Source organism: Myiozetetes cayanensis, unplaced genomic scaffold, assembly GCF_022539395.1.
Source record: "Myiozetetes cayanensis isolate MyiCay16 unplaced genomic scaffold, myiCay2020 scf3, whole genome shotgun sequence".
Classification (NCBI taxonomy): Eukaryota; Metazoa; Chordata; class Aves; order Passeriformes; family Tyrannidae; genus Myiozetetes; species Myiozetetes cayanensis.
Genome location: NW_026087521.1, coordinates 56,511,141 through 56,534,148, shown reverse-complemented (window position 1 = coordinate 56,534,148; position 23,008 = coordinate 56,511,141). Strand labels below are relative to the sequence as shown.

The following is a 23,008-nucleotide window of genomic DNA, read 5'->3' as shown; positions in this document are numbered from 1 at the left end:
ACACGAAGCAAAATCTCAGGGACAAATACATATATTTGAATACTTTATTACATCTCCATGAAAAATTCTTTCAGGGTCACCTCCATGTCCCACTTGAGTGAATTGCAGTAATGACAAGAGATATTACAGATTTCCTCAGTTAACCATGTGACTAGTTTATGTTTCACATTATAGTTAATTAACTATGCAACACCTGAGAACACAGGTAAAATATACCTCACCAGAGGCTGCCTCATCACTTCCCTGTAGAAGCAGTTGGACCTGACACCAATTTCTAGATCTTGGTGTGAAAAAGTCCAGCAGTCAAGTCCATTCTCCCTTGAACTGGAAGGTAACCCCTCTTTTCTATGGGAAAACCCATCATAGCTGGAACAATGCAAAACTTCTCTCCAGGATATCTCAATGTCACTGAGTGGAAAGCAAATGAAGGCAGCAGGTGAATGCAACCTAATGGTCTATAGTCTTGACAGAACAGAGCCAGACCCCAGCAGATAAACCCCCTTCAGCATATCTGTCAAAGCTGACAGAAAGACTGTCCCCTCCACAGAAATAATGAAATGACACTGCAAATGCTCTGCCAAGAAGTCAAAGTGCTCTCCAGACATAAAGTAAGAAACCTGGGCATCTGCTGTGCCCACGTCAGGTCTCTGCAGCTTGAGAAGGCAGATCAATACCCGGGCTAGATGCACCTTATTGAGCAGTACGTCCTCTGAGCCAGGGAGCCAACAGCTCCTGTGACGATTTCTGGAGTCCCAAGAGCAGAATGAGGTAATGAACAACAAAGACGGAGGCAGGGGCACAATGTACGTGTAAAGACATTTAAGGAAAGTGGGTGTCAGTGAAGTCAGGAAGAAGTTTTACAACCAAACACTCAGTATTCCCAAGGGCCTCAGAGGAGAAGAAAGTCTGCTCGGGAGTCAAGAGATGGGATGAGAAAAAAAGAACAAGACAATATCAGACAGGTGGGATTGACAGAAGCCCTGCTTTGAAGCTTTGTCTTTGGAGGACACTGAAGGATGTCTAACGAAATGCTCTGCTGAAGAAATCCCTCATTCAGATTTCCTGGAGAGAGGCCCAGCAGAGCTGAGGCAAGTGCGGGGTGCGTGGCTGGGGCTATGCTGCAGGCTGCTGGGGGACCCACGAGCAGCACCACATCTGTGTAAAGAGTAGAAGACTCCAGTAACACCCACAGCACCACTCAAAATGAGGCATGACACGCTGAGGCTTGTATAATGCCATGCTTAAATGAGCTCCTGAGGTGCTGGGTACAGCCAGAAAAGATGAGGAAAGCAAGCTACCAAGGAATGTTTCCCCATTCTGAAGCCAAAAGGGAGCCAGATGAGTCCAAAAGAAGTTACTCACATCAGTGTGCCAGGTAGGACTGTTTGGCAACAGCCTATGTGTTTTGGCCACCTTCCTCTCTCCCATATGTCCTCCACAGTCACAAAGTGGAGCAAACAGTAACTATGGCATTTCTACAGCACCCAAAGTTCCCTTTGCAGAACTATACAAGACAGCCTCTGCAGTAAATGTGAAACTGGCCACAGTTTGCCTTGTAGTCCAGTTTAACATCTGGGTGGGTCCCTACATTTGACCTCCAAACAGATCTACAAGGCAGGAACCTCTAGGTTCCCACAAGCTCCATCTCTGATTGCTACTTGATAACAGAGTTGCATCCTGAAAGCAGAACCGAAAAAAAGAAGGATCTGCTTTCCAGGCAGCATGGCTTGGGTCACATTTGTTCATCTTTCAAAAAGGGGTTGACCATAGTCCATCTTACAGGGGAATCAGAGGACTTCCTCAATTCCTGACCCCAGATTTCACTCGCCATCCTATGTGGTCCTCCATTATCTTAGCTCCTGGGAAGGAGTACCGAAACGAGGCCTCTCAAAAACGGAACAAAATGAATCGATTTCCCTTTGCTGCTCTGGCTGTGCCCCCTCAGCCACACAGCACTGGCACACTCATGGCTTCCCACAACTGCCTAGTGGAAAGGATATTTTGTTTTTTTCCACAATGTCTGCCTCCCCACCTGGATGACTTTCCATCTGTAAATATTAGCTTTGTAATGTCAGTGACTCCAGCTGGCCCGCAAGTGTGGTGAAACCACAGAGAGTGACTGGCACCTCGCATACCTCACTTGTTAGAAGCAACCCTACTTGTGAAGGCAGGACATGGGCAAGGCTTACTGGAGTCTCAGGCTGAGCCTCTCACTCCCACAGGATTTTTTCCTAAGTGTTTCATTTGCAAAGAAGCCATTGCATGACATTCAGCCCTTCCTTTGTTTACGAAATCTGAAACTCAGATCAAGCTCTAGCTGGGCTGAAAAGGTCAGTTTGCCTGTTTGCAAAGTCCCTCCCTTCATTTGATATCTATCAGGATATAGACCTGTTGGAGAGAAACAAGCCCCTGGTGAGGTCTGGTTGGAATACATAGGATCTGGTCTGCAAAGGAAGATGCAGGTGCAAGAAGAAAGGCAGGGAAGCTGGGCACGGGGCTCCATCAAAGCAGAAAATTGAGACAGACTGATTTGTCGACCTCCTGACAGCCACATATCACTTTCAAATATGAATGACCAAACACAAGACTTACAGCACTTTCAAACCTCAACGGCTGTGGGGTGTTTCAGGAAATGAAGAGAAAGGATACTGCAGGTAGATCACCTGACCTTCAGTTTAAGCAGTTAAAACAATTCTGTAAACAACCTGTCCTCACACTAGCACACGATCACCCACCTACAAAGAGAAAAGCCCTTCAGTTCCTCCAGGAAACACAATGAATTTTTCACCCTGACTTCCAGACTTCATTTTCCTCATCACTTAGGGCTAAGAAAATATCCTCAAAGTTATGACCAAACAGTCAGAAACCTTTTTTTGGTGTCACCCATGGTTTTTGGTTTGCATTCCAAAGTAGAACTATAAACCCAGAAATGTATGACATGAAATGGGCCATGAGCTGGGACCAGAACAGGTACAGCGGGGACTGAGCCAAATAGCCCAAAACAAAGACCATCATGGAGACATAGTGTGTAGGATTTGGGTGTGGACCTATTTTCCCCCCCCTCAAAAAATCTCATTTCTTCCCAAAAAACATGTCTCTCTTGATCCATTCACCTTTGAGACTGACAAGTAGCTGTTGTATGAGAAAGGGAACTGCTAAAGTTGTATGAGTGAAAGGGAACTGCTGAAGTCTCCATGAGAACACAGTGTGTTGACAAGTTTATCTGTGGGAACCAAGGATTCTGTATGTGGGGTCTGCTGTATTTGGGGTTGTACTGACCTCTGTCACACAAAACGCACGCTCACACTCAGGCACACAGAGACATGTAAGCACTTGCACAGCCAGAGGATTACCCATGAAGGCAATGAATCTCATCATCTCCAAAAGAAATGAGTGATGCTGCCCCAAGCAATCCCATAGAAGTGCCTCTGGATGACCCCCTGGTCCACTGCTGGCTTGCTCCTGGGGCTGGGGGCTGGTGGTGCATGCCTGATCTCACTGTCTTAACAACCACTGTCTAACAGGAGAGAGGTCTGATCAGTATGCAGAGAAGAAGCCCTATTTGGGCCAAGGAAGGACAACATAGGTGATGTTTGAAGCTCTTGCTTACACAGAAAGAAAACCTGGCTTAGGCATGGGGATAAACTGCATGAAGGATTTCAGAGCCTTGAAGAGTAAACATCCAGAAGCTCAGGAAAGGATATCTACTTGAGAAAGAAGGTTATAAAGCCCTTGTGTGCAATGAAGAAGCTCAGGGACACCAGTAACAGCCTACTCCCCCTCAAGCTCTACAAGAAAAGAAACGAGACCAAGGGAAGTCATTAAGAGAAACAAAACAGTAAAAATCTCCACCTGTGTCAGCAAAACTCCCTGTTTACCATCAGTCTCCCTCCCATGTTTCTCTTTGGTGCAGGATATGATTATTTATTGACATATTTATTTACTCAGCTCTGTAGTGCTTAACATCATGGCTGCCAGGCTTCTTGCACTGTAAAAACTAGAGCAAGGCAGGAGTGAAGCTAAACCTGGAGATCCAGTATGACACATGCCAAACACCTTCTGCAGTGCAGCCTGAGGCATGCTGCCACTGTGATGGGCTAGAAAAGGGGACTACACAGCCAGCCTGGCCATACACACTCCTCCTCAAGCAAGAAAGACCAAGCAAGTGACAACTTAGGAGAGGTGTACAGTGAAACTCTTGGTGTAACTTGCCTCAGATCATTCAGTGCTTTTGAGATCCTGAACAGCACCCTGCAGAGACACAGGCACCTGAGCATGCCTCACGCCCTGGAGAGCTGGGCTCATTCTATGCTGACCGTGACTGACTGCTGTGCGGCACTCACAGGTACGGCACAGCTGCTGAAACCAAACCTACAGAACCAAAAATCCACTCCAGGAAGGAGAGATGGTTGCAGATGACAGACTAGCTAAAGGGGCTGTCAGGCCTCCTTCTCACTCTTAATCCTACATTTGTGAACTGACATGTCACTTTGCACTTCCAGCAGCAGGCAGCCACTTGCTGCATCCCTTCCATAAGCATCTCTTTGGCACTACTACAACCGTTTTGCAGCCATGTGCTTTCAACGCAGAATACTTCCTTTTCCTACAGCAATAAAAGGAAAGGATTCAGCCTAGACACAGAGGGACAATGAGTTCAGAATCACCAATGTGCCAGTGATACTGCAGACAACCTGTCCACAACCACACCTATGGGTTTTGACGAAGATGTAAAGGAAGTCTGGACAGAGTCACAGCGTAAGAAGAGTTTCTGGGAAAATAAGCTCTGTATGATTTTCTCACAAGGAGCAAATACAGTGCTGTTTCTGCAGCTTCCAGAAAAAAGTAGGTTCCATTCAAGTAACAATGTGTAGTCAAATCACAGCAGCTTTCAATAGGTCCAGGAGAACACTGGGCATCTTAGCTTTGCCATAGTCAGAGAAATGACTTGTGAGAAAAATGGCCTGAGGTGGACCTATGGTCTTTCCTAGAACAACCGTGAGACTTCCAGCAAATGATGAGAGGGGGAAACTGCCATAAAAAACCAAAACCAAAACCAGCCAGGGGAATTTAGTACCAAAAGCCCTGTGAACTTTCATCAGACATTATGCATTCAAAACTCATTGAGAGCTTTCCAGCATCATATCCATATGGATATAAAATAAGAAAAGACTGAAAACTAGATTCAGCAGAAGCACAATAACTGGGTAAAGAATTTCAAAGGGAAGCAGCAAGTTTACACCCTGTATAAATGCCCAATTAATTCAATGTTTGCAGTACTCCTTTGTGGACATAGTCCTTGGTTTTGGTAATTTTTCATATCTGAAAATAGCCATGCTTCCCTCTTTAGTCCTTCCTGGGCTCATTGGAGACTGAAATGAGTCACCAGAGGACCAGCTGAGTCATCCAGCCAAATCTTGGAAAGCAATACAAAATTGGTCATCACATCCACAACTGAAACGTGGATGACGGCAGCACTCCCAGCAACCAACCGTGCATTAGGCAGAAATGGTTGAGACCACTGACACTATGAGCCGTTAATTGAAGCCGGGCAGAAGAATGCCTTAAATGAAACTAGGACAACGCAAAACAAGTGCTGACAAACATGGCTGGAAAGTGGCCCAGTGGAAAAGGAGCTGGGGGTGCTGGTCAACAGCCGGCTGAGCATGAGCCAGAGTGTGTCCAGGTGGCCAAGAAGGCCAGTGGCATCCAGATCAGAAATAGTGTGGGGCTAGCATGACTAGAGAAGTGACTGCCCCTCTGTACTTGGCACTGCTGAGGCTGCACCTCAAATCTCATGTTCAGTTCTGGGCCCTCACTTCAAGAAAGACATTGAGGTGCTGGAGCATATCCAGAAAAGGGCAGTAGAGCTGCTGAAGGGTCCAGACAGTAACTCCTATGAGGAGCAGCTGAGGGAGCTGGGGCTGTTTAGTCTGGAAAAGAAGAGACTTAGGGAAGACCTTATCACTCTCTACAACTGCCTGGAAGGAGGTTGTAGCGAGGGGCATGGCAGGGAGGGGGTGGGGTGTGGAGGTGGTCAGCAGTCTCTTCTCCCAGGCTACTAGCAATAGAACAAGAAGAAATGGCCTCAAGTTGTGCCAGGAAAGGTTCAGGTTGGACATCAGGAAGAATACTTTCACTGAAAGGGTGGTTAAGCATTGGAATGGGCTGCCCAGGGAGGTGATGGAATCATTCAAGAAATGACTGGACATGTCACTTAGTGCTGTGGTTTGGTTGACTTGTTGGTGTTCATCCAAGGTTGGACTTCATGATCTTAGAGGCCTTTTCCAACCTTAGTGAACCGAGGCCATGAATGGCTATGACTGCTGGTTCTGCATCACAAAGCCCTTCTCCATTCAGTTTCCCTATTCCACCCCAGTTGCATTAAGAAAAAGGGATGACCATCTCCATCTTCCAGATCATGGGATATTTCTAGCCCATTTTACAACTTCTATGAAACAAAGTCCCAGTACATTCAATTCCTTTAGAGTATCATCAAATCTTAACAGGACCTATTTTGATACGCAAATCTTGCTGAGAAGCAAATAACTATGACCTTTAAAGAACACAGGTCTGCATTTCATTTTTATGTCTATTATCTTCAGAACACAAAGGAAGTGGGACAATTGCTTTTGGGCACAGAAAATGTATTTACCAAGCAGGTTTTTTATGGTGATTACAAAAGTTTAATGAGTAAATTCAGGACAGTGGAGGACTGATAGACCTGTCCTGAAGAGTCTGAGGAGTTGGGCATGCTGTGAGCAGATGGAGTGCATGCTCCCTTGCCCCACACATCACTTGGACAGCACACCACAACCTTATATTTGGGCACTGAACAAATGATGCTCATCCTGACCAATTCCCCATCCCTCCCAAACCCGCTGTTGATCAACACGCACCATCATGTATGTTGCTGGCACCTAAATGAGCTAGAAGTGCCAAGTGGGACCTCAGTCCTACAAAACTTTAGTCTCAGGCATGAAAATATGTATTTATTCCAGCACCTACAAAATCAGCATCCTGTAACACTAAGCTCACCTCGATCTCTGTTTCCCTTTATGGAAATTTGGCAAAAATGGGAAAAAAGATGTAGCTGAGTGATCAAACCACCAAGGCCCACGGAAAGCCCTAGTATTAACTATTATGGAAATACTCACAAAGGAGACAAGTAAAAGCAAGATTTGGCTCTGCAACAAAACAAACAGTTGGTAGATCTCTATGGTAAACACCTGTTCTCTCTGTGCTGTCATGGAAAAGCAACACTGACCTGCAAGGGCTGGGTCTCATTGCACAGCTGCTCAGGGAAACCTGTCTCGGCACCGCTTGCTGTCACCCTGTGAGCCTCGTGCCACGAGCTACCACCGAGCCAAGCGTGGAGGACTCCCAAGCAGCAGGGGGCTATGGGGATGGCACGTGTGGCAGATCAGCAGTGCAAGTCCCTCTGTGGCTCACCCAGAAAATCTGCTGGCTGGAGGCTTCCGATGACGCTCCTGTCACCTGCCCCAAGCATCAGCAAATGGTGCTCAGGGACTACATGCGAGACGGCACCGAACAGGTTTGCATGAAACTGCTCAGAATTTCCCAACTAATGATGTCATTGCTGTTTTGCCTTGGTCCTTCCCTCCAGCTCATCCCTGGGTTACATCAAGGCCATGATGCATTCACCTCGCTGTGCCTCTGCTCCCAGCCCTCTGCACCTTCACTCCTATTTCCTTTGCAGAAAAAAAAAAAAAAAACAAAAAAACAAAACAAAACAAAACAAAACAAAACAAAACAAAACAAAGCTTGAAAAAAAGAAAAGAGCTGAAAGATTCAGGTGGGCATCAGTGAGTGAAAATGAAGAACCCTACAACAGAGTAATATTTGAGCCTCAAGAAGACAGATGTCAAACAGAAGCAGGTGTAACTGGTATAAACTGGTGTAAAAACAGGTTTAAGTGAAATTCAACTACAAAGGTTCAAGAGCTATTATGGTGCCTAAAATTCATGAGGTTCTGATGCTACAGTTCCTAAAAACTTGTTATTATTTAGTCTTTTAAAGGCTCAGCAGTAGAGACTTCAAGCTGTTCAAATGAAATGATAACTTATTCCACACTCTGCAGAGGCAGAAAATAAATGTGAAACTGGATCCTGACAGCACCATTAGATCCCAAAATTGACCCTCCTGCTTTCTGCTCTGCCTGCTCCAAAGAGCATGCTATTCCTGGAGGAGCTTTAAAAAATAAAGACCAAGCAAGCATTCTCATGTCCTTTCCACTTCCCAAAGTGAAGGCGTGCAGCTTGCTTGAGTGGCCCTCCCACGCACATCACCCTCTGGGTCCTGGCACTTGCTAACAACCCAGCACCAGCACCACGGGCTGCCCTGGCACCAACCACGAGCTGTGCAGCAACTGCAGTGTGCAGCTCAGCACACACGAGCTACAATAAACCTGTCAGACTATGCAAGACATGAATCATATGGACTGCCACAACAGCAACACAGCGTGTGCAGCCCTGCTAAAACAAACAAACAAACAAACAAACAATCCTGAGACATCCCAAAACACAGTTGTAGGTAAATGGCCACTCTCCTGAGGCTGCCAGTACAGTTATGTGACAGGGCTTGCCAGAAAATATAAACCCTCCTGACTCGTGACAATTCAGAAATGCTGTAGTGGGGTGCCAGGGGAAAAAGACTGACACAGTCTCTTCTCACGGGAACACTGGACCCTGACCAAGCAAATGCCTGGGCTACCTGGGATGCTGGAAGTGAGAGAAAACACCTGTAGCAAAGGCTACTCTCATTGGTCACTATGGCTGCAGAGGTTGCTCAGAGTCTTTTAGAAAAGACATCTCCGAGTGCACTTAGTCAGCTGGAGGTGCTGCTTCTCTCACACTGGCAGGGAAGTTACGTTGGAGAAACACCAACACCTTTTCCTGCTTGAGGTTTTCCCGTAGCCCTTGGTACAGCCATGAGACTGAAGCATGGAAATAATGCCACAAGTGCATGTAAGGGGCTTGCACACTACGTCTATCCTTTGGGGCAGCCTTCAGAGTGGATGACAGCTCCATCCATGCTTGCAGACCATCAGGACAGACTGCTTCAACAATGAACCTGTCACCAATAACTAGACTTTGGATGCACATATATGGTTCAATTTATTATTGTGATACAGTCAGAAGGGATGTGGACCACTTCACTATTCTGTTTTCCCCCTTGCTATTTAATGATCTCACTGTGTAACCTCCCAAGCCATGTCCTTCAAACACTTGCAGACCTGCCTCACCTTCTAACCAGCAACTGCAAGGCTATGACCCACAAAATGAATTAGGCAGACAAAAGCAAAGGGGAAAGGTGTAAGGCCAGTCTGTTTGCTTTTCCTGGCGGATTTAGTCTGGAGACTTCAGCTTTTCTAGGTCAAGACAGTGTCTGCATCAGAAGATATTCTATAAAATCTTTATTTAACTGTTCCCCTAGGGCAGCTGGCAAGACCCTCACACTACTGGCACGTGGGCCTGTGTTTGAGTTTAAGCACATGAACTGTCTTAACTGACCTCAGCAGGACAACTCATGCACTGAAAGCCCACCACATGTGTAAGCGTTAGCAGGATCAGGGTATTAGTCATCTTCCCTTGGTTTTTGAAAAGGGGTTTGTGTAGGGAAAAAAAGCTAAAAAAATTCCTTAAAACTTGTGGATATAATTCAGGTATCCCAGTGATATGTGAATCTAAATTAAACCCCTCTCCTGCACTCTCTCTTTTAAAAAAGTACTTTTCTACTGGTGTATGAACTGTAGTCAACTGTAGTTAACTGCTGTTAACTGATTTCAAAAAGAAATCCTGTGGAAGGTCAAGTCTCCACAGGAGGGTAAAGTGTCTGGGGTGTGCCCACCTCAGCAGCACACTCTCAGAAAAACTACATTTGATTTTTTTGCAGATTTTCCCTTCCCTTCCCTTCTTTCTCCATGACTAGCAATATGCATATAAAAATATGCTCTCCGCTCTCGGCAGAGTATTTGCTGCTGCTGCTGCACGTTCTCCACCTGGAGTGAAAATTCTCCGTTGTCACGGCAGCCAACGGTGATGTCACAGACCGAGTATTGTGACTTCAGCTGGAAAAGGAGCAGCGGGAGCAGATGAACTCTGAAAACAAAGATATTGTTTTGGTGTAAACAGCTCTCACAGAAAAGAGGGTGGAAAAAAGAGGGAAGTATATATAAACATATAACAGATACAGTTTTCTCAAAGCATTGTAAATAAACATATGATAAATAAGAATTTTCTCTAGGCAAATATCTTAAAGGTCCAACTAAGTACTGAAAGATCTGCCATTTTGTTTCTGTTCTGTTAAGAAATGGGACCCTTTTAACTTTTGAAACATACATTTTCTATTTTTTTTATTTTGTTTTTAATATCTTCATGTCTGGTCATTGTCCCAGAGTAAGCAAACAGCATTGCTGCATAAAGAAATAGGTCTCATGAAATAATGTACGGTGTGTTTCCAAATGTTTCATAAATCCACAAGCAATGTGCAAATACTGCCTGCATTCCTGTGCGAAGGTGGTTGTTTTTCATATAAGTCACGTATTAATGTAATCTGAAAAAAAACTTAACCCCATTCAATCACATCCCCTTCCACCTTTACACTGAAATCCAGAGGTTATAATTACACCTGGGAGCAGGAATAAATCAAAACAAGCACTCGTGTTGCCTTGTATTCTTTTTTGGAAAGAAAAGTGATCCCATCTACCCTGCCTTATGTGCTTTGTCTAACTCGGAACCGGGATGGCTGGCAGGCAAAGGGGCAAAGAGGTTTTCGTGAGGTCAGAAATAAAAATAAGGTCACTTTCGGAGGCCAGAAATGGAGTAACACATCCTATGTCCTAACATGTACCAGATCTTCAGAGGGGGACTATATCTGCACTACCTCACCTTCTGCTTCCCAGGACATCTTCAGGCTGTAGCACCCCAGGAGCTTTGCAGAGCAGGGGGGAGGGAGGATGCAGGCACTTTATGAGTTAGACACTTTCCACCCCTTAGCAAGGGTTATTTAAAAAGTACCACATCATGACAGTCAACACCCAGCAGTTTGGATGTGCAGCACCAGAGGTCAGAGCAACAGACTGATGCATCACAGCAGACTCCAGTGTGTGAGCCCTTTGCTTGCATGGCTCCACACTGACTTTCAGAGAAGACAAGCCCCTCCAATGTAACAGTCCCTTTCCTCCAAAATCCCTGCTCCAGAACAACTTTGTGTTTCCCTTGCCAGGGTTATTGGAGATGGGGCGCTGCTGGTGATCCACACCAACCATAGTACAACCTGGAGGAGCCCAAAGACACCCACACCAGGGGTTGCCCCAGTGTGCAGACACACACTGCATGAAGCAACACCAAGGGACTCTGGTTTCCTTGTTCTTTCCTCACTGGGCCCTCAGCTGAAGCAGAATCACCTGCTCCACCCCAGCTTCTTCTCCAGGGTTTCGACAGAGCTGAGAGATCTCAGCTCAGAGTTACACACAGAAAGTTGACGGGCTAAAAGGCATGTTCCTTTTGGAGAAGTCAACAGCAGGGCACGTGAAAGGCATTTGCTATGAAAAAACAAACAAACAAAAACAAAAAAAGGGAAAGAGGGAGAGAAAGAGAAACTGTCATTGCTTGCTAAAACACAATTGCCTAATGCTTGAACAACTATAAGAACCAGCCAGTGCTGGCAGACTGATGTCTGTCCTGACAAACCTTTCTGAAAAATCACATGCAGAAAAAGTGGAAATACTGGTAGGACTTCAGTTATCAGCTTCTCAGGGGACACCACAAATAATAAGCAGTTCCCTCACGAAAGTACTCTAATGGCATCCTAGCTCTACAGAAAATGATGTTTGAATATTTTTTCTGAAATATAAACTTGCCATGCACAGTCAAAATTAAAAAGAAATATAGGGCATTTTTAAGAGAAACTCCATGGGGAAAAGCAACTGTGAAGTAGCCAAACATCAATTATGAAAACCACAGCAAGAAGAGGCTCTTGTGCACGGGCTTCAGGGTTTAGGGATTTCAAGAAAATGTGCATCCTAGTTTTGACTCACAATGTAGGCACAAAATGAGCAACTCTCCTCAACTTATACAGCTCAGTGAGTATGTAACCCTTTAAAGTCACTGTTATCTATACAACTTTCTTGCATCTCCCAGCTCATGGCAATCTTTAGTCTCCACTCCCACCTCCCCCACAGCACTGGAATGACAGGCTTACTCCCATCCTAACTCAGTGCAGAAGGAACAGCCGATACTACTGTGACATGGGCAAACTTCTGCTGACGTGTGCACCCCAGACACCCAGTAGCTTGCTCACTGGTGGCATTATCACGATTTCTACTGCAAACCTTCAACCAAAGCCTCCTCCTCCCCTGCCACTTCCCACATACAACTCTGAACAGGCTGTGGGCAGCACTACTTCCTTCTACCTGAGGGCAGAACACATATGAGAGGAAAGCAAAATGCAAGAAAGTGAACAAAAGCAGAGGGATTTGGGGATGATTCTGCCTGTGAGTCAGGGCTGGATCATTTTCCCAAGCTTAAAGATGATGGTCCCATTAGTGTACAATTTGGGATTTCCACAGGGCAGGATCCAGGAGAGAGAGCAACCAGAGCTGTGAGTACCCAGGGTAAAACCAGGAAACGCCTACCCACACGACCCACAGAAAAAGCAATGGCATGATCTTGTTCTTTCTTAAAATAACTTGCAAGCCTGTTGGTTTGTGGCATTGCTGTCTAATGGTACAGAGCATTATTATAGAAAAACAGCATAAACCAAACAGTTCTCATAAAGGAAAAAAAGACATCTTGGTTCGTTTGCTTTTTTCCTCCATCCCTGCTGCACTTCTATCTCAAGAGTCACACATGCTTCTACATGGAATGCCTGGATGCAAGGCTTCACCAAGAATTTTCCCCTCTGATGACCGATGGTATCAGGCGTTTCCCTGTCCCTTCTTCCAGGAGCAATGGTTGGTTATTATTCCTCATGCCCACTCCTCATGACCAAACAACTACACAGCAAACAGAAAAGGTGAAAGCAAGACTATTTAAAGCTGCAAATCAAGAACGCAAGGCTTAGGAAACCTCAGCTTTATGGTTGCCTGTGCAACCTTCGACCCTCTTTCCTGCCTGTGTACCATGGCAGAGCTGTTAATCACATAATCACAAGCTATTTTTCTACGGGACCTCGGCCTCACCCAGTAGAGCAGGATACGCGGTGTTCACCCAGCGAGCACCCAGTCCCTATTTCATCTTCTCGGCACTGTTCGAGTTGTGGCCCCAAGCCTTGTTTACCAGGTACCTGCCACGCTCTGCTCTGCAGACGGAATTAGTAATTTACTCAGGCCTTTCCTACAGCACGCATCACTAGAGTAACTGAATGTTTCACAAACATAAAGGAATGTATTTTCACAATGCCCTCATAAAGTAAGACACTGTATTATCCGTATGTCATGGGCAGGGAACCAAAGCACAGAGGGATTAACATGAAAAGCTTCCACTAATTTTAAATGCCTAATTGAAACTCTTAGGTACAAATCCTTCAGAGATTTGTTTTGCCTGTTGAGGATGTGGTGACAACCATTTCTTTAAGCCAAGTTTGGGCTGATGTTCTTGGAGACAGAAGAAATGGTGCCCCTGACATACCATTCAAATTTTACTGAGTTACTAATGTGGAGGTTTTCTTTCTCATTTCTTTCTACATTTGTTATATTTAACATGCATCAAAAAATTCAAGAGAGGTATAGAAGAGCTGTTTTCTAAATAAACATTCTGAGGCAGGTAGCTGGGATGGAAAATTTCTGCCCAGACAGTTTAAGTTTAGTAAAGTTGTGAACAACTAAAAATGAAGGCCTTAAAATAGGGAAGCTGTTGGATGGCCTCAACAGAAGGTCACTGCCATAACATACACTGTTCTTTCTCTTCTCAGTTGTTGAAGAAGCGACACAGGTCAGTTGTTACACTAACAGAATCAAGTCAAGCTGAAATAAATGCAAACTGTAACTAAAGCTTAAATTTCTTGTCCTGGTTCTGTTCAGGTAAACAAGGTCAATTTATTTTTAACCTTAATGCACATTAAAGTCTTGTTATTCAATTCCAAATAGCAACTTTTGCTTAGAGCATAAGCCCCACCTTTCCTCCTGTTCTCTCAGAAAGAGAAAGCAAGTGTCAGGCACTGTAGGTAGCACTGGTCATAAGCTGGATATAGGACAGGCAGATGGACAGTACTCTGAGCTAGTGAATCTTACATTGGTATAAACTGATCCTTCCCCTGATTATTTGCAGGGAGATTCACAAAGTCCTTAAAAAAAAAAAAAAAAAAGCCCATCTGAAAATTTCAGGGAGTGATTTATCTGTGCTAACACCAGGGAAGAAAGACAGACAGACAAAAAGACAGACGGTGGGGGGGCGTGAATAATTCAACCAACTGCTGGTGCCAGCCTTCTTCAGAGCAATAAAGTAATTTTAGAGACACTTTTGTGGGAGCGTAAAATCCAACCCTGCAACTGTCCACCAAGTGTGTGCAGGACTCAGGACGGACACACACACACACACACACACACACACACCGGACAAAACTGTGAGACAACGTGGGAGCTGGTAGAATTGGTTCCTTGGGAACGTGCAAGGACAACCCTGGGATAACTCCCGACAGCTCCTCTTTGCCGCTTAAGCTGTATTCCTGGCAAATGATGAACTGTTCCTCCCCTAGACACATTCCACATCCACAGAGAGAGGAGCACAGACCCAGTTTTTCTGTCCTGCACTGAAAACTCTCACTGTATACCCCTGTTTTTCAGCTAGTGATGTCTCCTGACTGCACTAACATTGACTAATTTAGTATTTTTAATTACAGAGGGATTTACAGCACTGCACTACAGTGCTCCCTTTTATTATACCCACTGTTTCTGCTGAATCTGGGTACACTCTACATACAAAGTTGCACATTAGACAAATTACACTGCACATTAAGTAAATCTCTCTCTAGAAACAGGATTAGATGGAGAGGCAAATCTTCCTCATTCCTAGTGCATAAATTAATATCTACAAAATCAATATGAAATAGGAGCTCCACATCAATTAATGAAAGAAAAATAGTTTAAACGTACTCCACAATGAAAAAAATTTATGTAGGAGATGCATTCCTTTTCTGCTATTTTGCTTAATAAATAAAACAGCTGGTCCGAGGAATCAGGTCAATCAGTGTCTGGAAAAAGCCCCATTAAAGCTGCTATATAACCTAGTTTCTCAAGCTGTGTAAGGCATCCTAATATTGGAGAGGCAGAAGTCCATGCAGAGACAGTCCGGATGGCTCAGCTTCTAGCCCTTCAGGGTCATGGAGGATATTTATCACAGAAGACAGCAGTAAGTGAGGTATCTTGCCAAGATCTAAGGAGATAGGCTCTGAAGGAACACAACAAAGACAACACAGGGCACCCAGACCTATACATAAAACAAGGCTAGTAATCCTGGGCACCCAAACTGAGGTCATTCAGCATAAGGAGATGGTAAAGGACCAGATTTTCACATATGCTCAGATCCCCTCAAAGCTAGCCTTAGCCCTGCTGCCACAGTAGCTGATAACACCTCTCCTCATGGCACTCAGTGGCTACATGGTTCCATCCCTGCCATGGAACGTGGGAAGATGAATCTGGCAATGCCCAAAGCCGTGGGTGTGTTGTGCGGGCGCAGAGCCTATTCCAGTGCAGGCAGAAACCCCCAGCACCAGCCCTCCTCCTTCTGCACAGCACACAGCTGTTGTCACGACATCCAGGCCCTGGTCACCTCCGAAAGTGTAGCCCTTTCTATCTTCAATAGGTTTAAAAATGTTTTGCAAAGGGTATCACAATCCACATCCACAGAGATAAAAACGGAGCCAGAAGACAGCCAAGTGACTTGCTCAAGCCTAAAGAGCAAGGGAGTAGTGGAACTGGGAAATGAAACCTCCTGGCCCACAGCCCTAGGTTTTAGCTTTTTAAGTAAAGATTCTCTTTCCTCATTAAAAACTAAAAATGGGAAGAAGGAATATTCTGTGTACAGAATGAACTTCACCCTCAGAGGGATAATGACCTGATATACTTTTTTTCTTTCTTTCTCACCTCCATTTCCCCTGATAAAGTTACAGTAACTTCAAGGACTATCCTTCTTTACTGGTCTACTTTAACCTAGCATATCGGCTCAACATCCTTTTCCCAACCATCTGAAGACAGAGACCATCCTTCCCAGAGAGAGGAGATTACCTTCTCGCTTTCAGTCTCTGGACATCCTTGCAACGTCCTGGACTAAGACTACTCTGCTTTCTGCATCGTGCTGAGGGACTCCAAAGTCCTATCCACTGGTCTCAGCCCGCAGTACAAGGCAGCCTGAAAGGGTACCCTGGAGGTAAAACCTGGTTGTTCTCTATTAATTTTTCATTTCAAGAATGGCTCCAGGGAAAGGAGGGAGATATAGGTCAGAGACTTTGGGGGCTGATTAGTAACTCCATACATCTTCCTTCTTTTCCTCACTTCTTTTTTTTTTTCTCTTCCAAATTCAGAAACAGAGGGTTTTCCCTCTGTATTTCTCATTTACTCCTTGAACATCATCGGCATTAGTCAGCAAACTCCTGCTATTTCCTCCGCAAGCCCCTGATACTTGCAGAGTGACTAACCCACTCTCCACACACACTCTGGCTCCAGTAGTTGCATCTGGGTTTTTTCCTCAAGAAAAATGGGTCTCTGCATTACAGTTCTCCCTGTGGTCAGAGCAAGAAGCCCCTGCTGCCCTGCGGCTGCAAACACCGCGATTTTTCACATACAGACCTGAAGAGCCAGGAGGTGATCGCAGGGCCTGCTTTCAGGTCACTTCTTAACTCACCATCACAGCAGCAGTGTCCCTCAAACTGGGAAGCGGTTAGCTACTGCCCCAAGCGCAGGCATGTGGAGAACATAATGGAGAAAGCCTGAAGCCACCTGGCTTCTCTTCGCAGCCCTGCCAGTAACCTGGTCTGTCGGGTCACATTGCCCTCAGGGCTCTGCATTAGCCTCTCCTTCCCAGGACCAAGTGTCTCTGCCCTTGTCAAGTGATGTGCGGAAGGCCTCAGCTGGGCTTCTGAGGCAAAAAATGCAGGGTGAGTGAATACACAGCTCCTCATGACTCAAAGCCGCCTCATCAGAGCATGAGAGAAGGCTCCTCCTGGCCAGGTGGCCTTTCACAAGATGCCCACCCACAGCCACGTTCACAGAGGACCTCGCATTCGACTCACACTTATGTAGGCATATCCACAGACCTGCCCACACTATGCTCGAGCAGACAGCAAGTTTGTTGCACTGACCTTCCCAGGGTGATGCCAAAGCACACAGACCACTCTCCTCCATGCTCAACACGCAAAGAAGATGTTTGCCTCCAGGAGAAGGCCATGCCCTCAGGCAATGGTAGGTGCTACCTGCTGCCACCCACAATGGGAACAACCATCCAGAGCAGAGCATATAATAAGGATCAGTGGGAAGGCTGGTCAACTTAGTGCTGGTTAAGTTTATTCCGCATTCACCTTGACACCCCCACCCCGGCACCGACCCCACTCCCACTGCCGTTACCTCCATCTCCATTGTAGGAGAGCCTTCTGCATCACTGTGTAGGGAAGCATGAAAATAAACCACAGGCTCCACTGCCACACTCCCTCCTGGCAGATCTGCTTCTCTCTTCTTAACTGTTTCCAAGTGCCTGGCTGTTTTATAATCCCCACTGAGCATTCCCTTAACTCCTTCCTCACTGAGTCCTTCCGCTCTCCCTTGCCTGCTCTCTCCTAAAAGGCAGAAAAATCCAAGGCACGGTAGAGGGTACAGAAAGCAAAGGAGGGGGCCTGAATCAAAGAAGGAACATCTGAATCAAACTGAACATACAACAGAACCAGCAAATTAGTCACTTCCCCAGCCTTTTCTTACACAGACAAACTGACTCTTCTATTAAGATATTACCCCCCCCCCTCAAATGGACATTTGTGTACCTTATAAGCTTACTTCTTTGCTAATCTCCTCCTGCTTTTTCATACCATGAGGTCATATGCTTCTGCTGGTAGCACAATTTTAAATCACACAGCAGCTTGCCCTTTGAGGTCTGAACTGAAGTTGCTCTCTTCGAACATAAGTAAATATGAGTTGATGGCTTCATGCCCAGTGTTACCACCACCCCACTTACGCATATTGCAAAATTTGAGAAAAATCAAGTGCAGGTATTGCTTCCCAGTGGAAAGGACCTTGGTAATCACTGCAAGAGCTGTGAGAGAGCTATGTGGAGGAGCTCGGGCAGAGGAACACACCCCCTGAGACGTGGGACACTGCAATTGCCCTAAAGTGAGGTGTTGGGAGCTCCACATGCTATTGGTGCTAAAGGCTGTGCACTGCACGTGTTTGCATGCACAGCAGCGAGTGCAGCTGGTGGGGGAGGGAGTTACTCAGCCTGAGGCATTTTATGAGACCCACAGGTCAGGGCTATACCTGGATAACCACAATATACTGCAGGTCACTGTGAGCCGAGGTGCACCGGTAGCACAGTGTGGGGTGGGACAAGTACAGCAGCCCAGTAGCTTTGGGTTTCACAACCATGATTACATGCAAAGCAACGTCATAGAACACTCCGCTGCGTACACTGCTCCTGGGAGAGGACGAATAAAGAACATGGGAGAAAAAAGTGTTGGTTTTCACATGTCCCCTCTCAGGTGGGAGCACGACACCTGTAGCTGGCTGCTGCTCTTCCCTCAAAGCTTATGGCTTCTTCTCCCAGCATCTTGAGGTTACCCCTGACAGCTTCCACTCAAAAGTTTGCCAAGGTATCTTTTTCCCTGACAAAATGAGTTATTCTGTCACACAAGGCTGGCCCGCAGGGCTTTTATAAACGGTTCTGCTGATGTTCAAAGGGAGCAGCTTGCTGTGCAGAGGAGTGGTAGAGTTAATAGCAGTAGGATCAGCACAAGCTCTTAGCCTGCCATCTGCCTTCAGCTCAGCCAGGCCTTCTGCTGAACAGCCAACATGGGCTGGGGCCACTGGAGTGAGTAGCAACTCAATGACATGAAAGACTGCCTGGGTTAGTTGATTAAGAATAAGATTAAGAGCATAGGAATCCTGTACAGCACTGGTACTGACTTAGTTCAGGGATTTCATGGGGATATTTAAGCCCAGTTTTCCAAAGAAGTCTTTTATTTTGCGCAGGTGGGTGTCTGTGTGCCGGCTTAAACAAGCCCCATGAACTGATGATCCCAGAAACAGGGGTCATCTCTGAAACTGCTATGCTTTCTTCTTCAGTCACCTCCAGCAGAAAACAGGGATAAATAACACTTAACTACCTCACTCCCCTGTAATGTTGAAGTCCTTCATATTTAAAGAGCTCAGGAGGAAACACAGGAAAGCCCACTGGACTGGGCAGAGATTCCCCTCACCAAGTACGGGTCACGGATCTCTCCTGTTTGTCCTGGGAACTCCTTTTAAAGTGCTGGCCACTGCCAGCAGACCCCAGCAGAGGCTGCTCAGCTCTGCTCCTACGCATACAGATTAGCAGCTGCCTCAAGAGTTCTCCCTTTTTTTAATAATAGAAGAGTCACTTAAGGCTTGTGGATGACCTTAAAAGTACCAAATTTCCAACTCACCACCAAAGTCCGATCCTGCCAGTGCAACCATGAAGAGCAAGGCTTGGTCCCCTTGTGAGATGGTGAGGGCAAAACAGCTCTGTAAACCCAATACAGAATGCTGGGGTCGCCTCTGATGTCATATCATTTTGTGGAATTATCCTACAGCAATTTAAAGGACTGCTGCTGCTGATGTCCAAACCCAGGAGGGGACAGGTGGAGGGAGCAACAGAAGGGTGCTGGTCTGGAAGGGGAATGGGGGATGGGGGATGAGCAAGGGCACAACCTGCCTGCTCTGAGAGTGAAAAGAACAGAGAGGCTCCTCCTTTCACAGATGGAGAAAGGAAAAAAGCAAGATGAGCGAAAAGCCTGGACTTAATAATGAAAAACAATAGCTCATCATTTATTTTCATATCCCCTTGCTAATGCTGGCATAATGCTAACAGTGGAATTCTTATGGCATGCATGTCATGCCTGCAAATACCAAGTGAATTACTTCTCAGCTAGGCTATGGGCTATGGCACTGAGCAGCACATTCGTTACAAGCAATTGGATGATGAACAACAGTTCCCAAATTCCTTCTTCACAATGCTACTTGCATTAGTTGTAATTTAATGAGTGAGAGAGAGAAAGTTTTGGCTCAAACCACAGAAATAATACTGCCTGCTGTTGCTTCCCACTGGGTCTTGTATTAACTCACACCACCTCCACCTCCTACTCCTCTACCTCCTCCCTTTTCACACTGATCCTCAGGTGCTAAAAGTGGTGTCATCAGTATGGCAAGGGAGCATGTATGAAGCCCCCCAGCAGATGAAGTCCTTCTGGCTAAAAGGCAGGAGAGGACACAAACCTCTCCCTCTCCTCTGCCGACAGTAATGGCAGGGCTGGCGGGGTTCCTCCAGCAGCCAGTCTCTGTGTGGACAAGCCTTCAACTCTTCTTTGGTTCCTTCCTCCTAGAAAGTCAGTGCAGGTCAAAGACATCAAACTGGTAGTTCTGGGAACAGAGCACCAAGAGCACACTGCATGACCCATGTTGGTGCAGAGTTCCCATCATGCATCCTCTCCAGCATGGTCCTCCTGCCTGCCCAGAGGGAGCCACAGTGGGGTAGTACAGCCTCATCCCTGCCTTGCAGGTTGTCTTAGCTCATTTGTTGCTCCTTTAAACAATTTTGAGATCTGGTAAGCAGTCAGTAAACGTGAACAAAACCTTTGCTAGGGATAAGGCCTTCAGCAGTATAAATGTGCCATCACTGACATAAATCAAGTCCCTCTTGTCCCTTTTGCTCCATGGACAAAAAGGATGGCCACTACAGAGCAGCAGGGGTATCTTGCAGGTTGCTGCCCTGGAAGGAGCCTAACTGGCCAGCATCGCCTCCCACTCCTGTGGCAACCTTGCCACAAGGCCCATACCTCTTTCATGGCACGATATTTATCCATCAGATGACCCTGCATGTAAGGTTCACACCTGAAACACAACCCATGCTGTGGGGTCTCATATGCTGGGCCAGAAGAAAGCTGAGAGGTCTCCAAGTAGCAGACCTACAAGTATGAGACTGCAAAAATCATTACTACTCTCCTGGTCTATCCAGTCTCTTCAGTGTTCCCCATCAACAACACATAAATGACAACCATCCACAGATTCCTACCCTGTGGAGCATCCAGAATACTCCTTATCCCTTCCGTATCAAATGTAATTTAAAAGCCTCCCCCCTCCCCCCCCATTTTGTGGTGTTTTGAAAAAATAAATCCAAACAAAATTTACATGTTTCTGAAACAAAGGCATATGTAGGGGAAGGGAAAATGCCCTTAGGATTGGAACCAAATGCATTTGTGCAAATGAGACCTAGGATTTACAGTTACCTTCCAGCCTCCAGCATGTGCTACAATCTTAGCTTTGACTTAAAAACAATCTGTTTTTCTTGTAAAGGTTGACAAATACGAGCAATACTTTCTCTGGCATACTGGCCAAAGTCCTCCTGCTCTAAGTGGTCGAGGAAGGTGGGCAGGATGCCACAGGATGCTTCCAGGGACATCTGCAGACACAGGTCTGGTGTGGCCACCCAGATGCATGTTATGTGCTTCCCAGCAATACAGCAGGCATGATGCTGCGGGTCATCTTCTTCGGAAGCTATCTGAGTGCAGATATGCCCCTCACCAAAATCCCCTCACACACCCAGGTGCAGCAGTGCGCACTGTGGCTTTCCTAAAACTAAGGCAGTGCTTTTGAGCAGCAACAGGGCTCTGAAATAAAGACACCTCAAGCTGAAGGGACCAGTAGTGAATGCACTAACCGTTGTTACAAAAAAATAAACAAGGATCACAGTTGCAAAGAAAATGAAGAAACAGCGAGTTTCAGCCTGCTGCGACTACCTGTGTGCTGCTAGCTCACCCACTCCAGCAGTGTGGGAAGCCAGGCATCTCCCCAGGGGCACCAGATGAAAGGCGTTCCTGTGCAGAAAGCAAGTGTGGACAGAAGGGGACCCAAGCATGAGAGGGAGGTGGGGGACTCTCCCAACAGAGGCCCAGTATAGTGGCTATGTGGCCTTTAGGAGCCTGGCACAGGGGTGCTGATATCTGCTACCAGCCACAGGCTGAGCCCGCTGCCTGCCAAGAGAAGCAATGAGTAGGCTTGGGAAATGAAAGGCAGTTATCAGGGCAGAACTATAGGGATGATGATATCTAGATGTATGGAGACCAGCTGGACTGCCAGAACAGGCCTGGTACTACAACAACTTCTTTGGGCATACAGTGCAAACCACGGAGGTCAGAACTGCCAGCCACAATTAATCACATTTACAGATTTAAACCTGACCAAATCCAATGCTTCTGTTGGAACCGAGAAACTCATCTGAAGGTTCCTGGCCCTGCTGGAAATGCAGAGGCTGTCCTGCCCCTTGGTTGCCCTCGTGGCAGGCTGTTACAGCTCAGGAAGGGTGAAGTTCAGCCACAGCACTCCGTGTCACACTTCAGCTCCCTTTAAGCTTTCCAATTAGGGCTTACATGGGGCTTAAGTGCAGCCTGTCCCAACACAGGGTTGGATTTCACAGCTCTCGTGTGTGCTGGGTTGCCACCTCCAGCTGAAAAGGGGATGAGTGCCCCGCAGGCTGACTGGCAGGCAGCCCGGCGGGTGGTCCATCTGCCCAGACAGCCAGAGCAGGGGATGGGGAGCACCTGCTCCCCACAGCCCTCCCCACATGCCTGGAGGGCAAGGCAGGAGGGTAGATATCACCAGGAGAAGCTTCCGATTCCCTTGTCTCAGTTAGCCAAATAACTCCCAATATCCATCTTCTCAGCAAGCATTTCACGGTAGCCACGGAGTGCTTTACCTGTGCGACCATGCCTGTGCTCTTCCTCCCCCTACATGCCTGCCAGCCCCCACAGCTCACCCTGAGCTCCACGGTGACCA

The 23,008-nt window shown here is 46.4% G+C and overlaps 1 protein-coding gene across 3 annotated transcripts in view; it reads right to left on the bottom strand.

The window, feature by feature from the left end:
- HIPK2 (homeodomain interacting protein kinase 2) overlaps positions 1–23,008 on the bottom strand; it is a 140,632-nt gene that overhangs the window by 103,155 nt on the left and 14,469 nt on the right. Inside the window, exon 1 of one of the 3 annotated variants that reach the window (XM_050324619.1) lies at positions 17,579–17,678. The exons of the other annotated variants lie outside the window; for them this stretch is intronic. The gene's annotated coding sequence lies outside the window, so the exon portion shown is untranslated. Of the gene's footprint in view, positions 1–17,578; positions 17,679–23,008 lie in introns of those variants that run through there. 3 annotated transcript variants of the gene reach the window in all.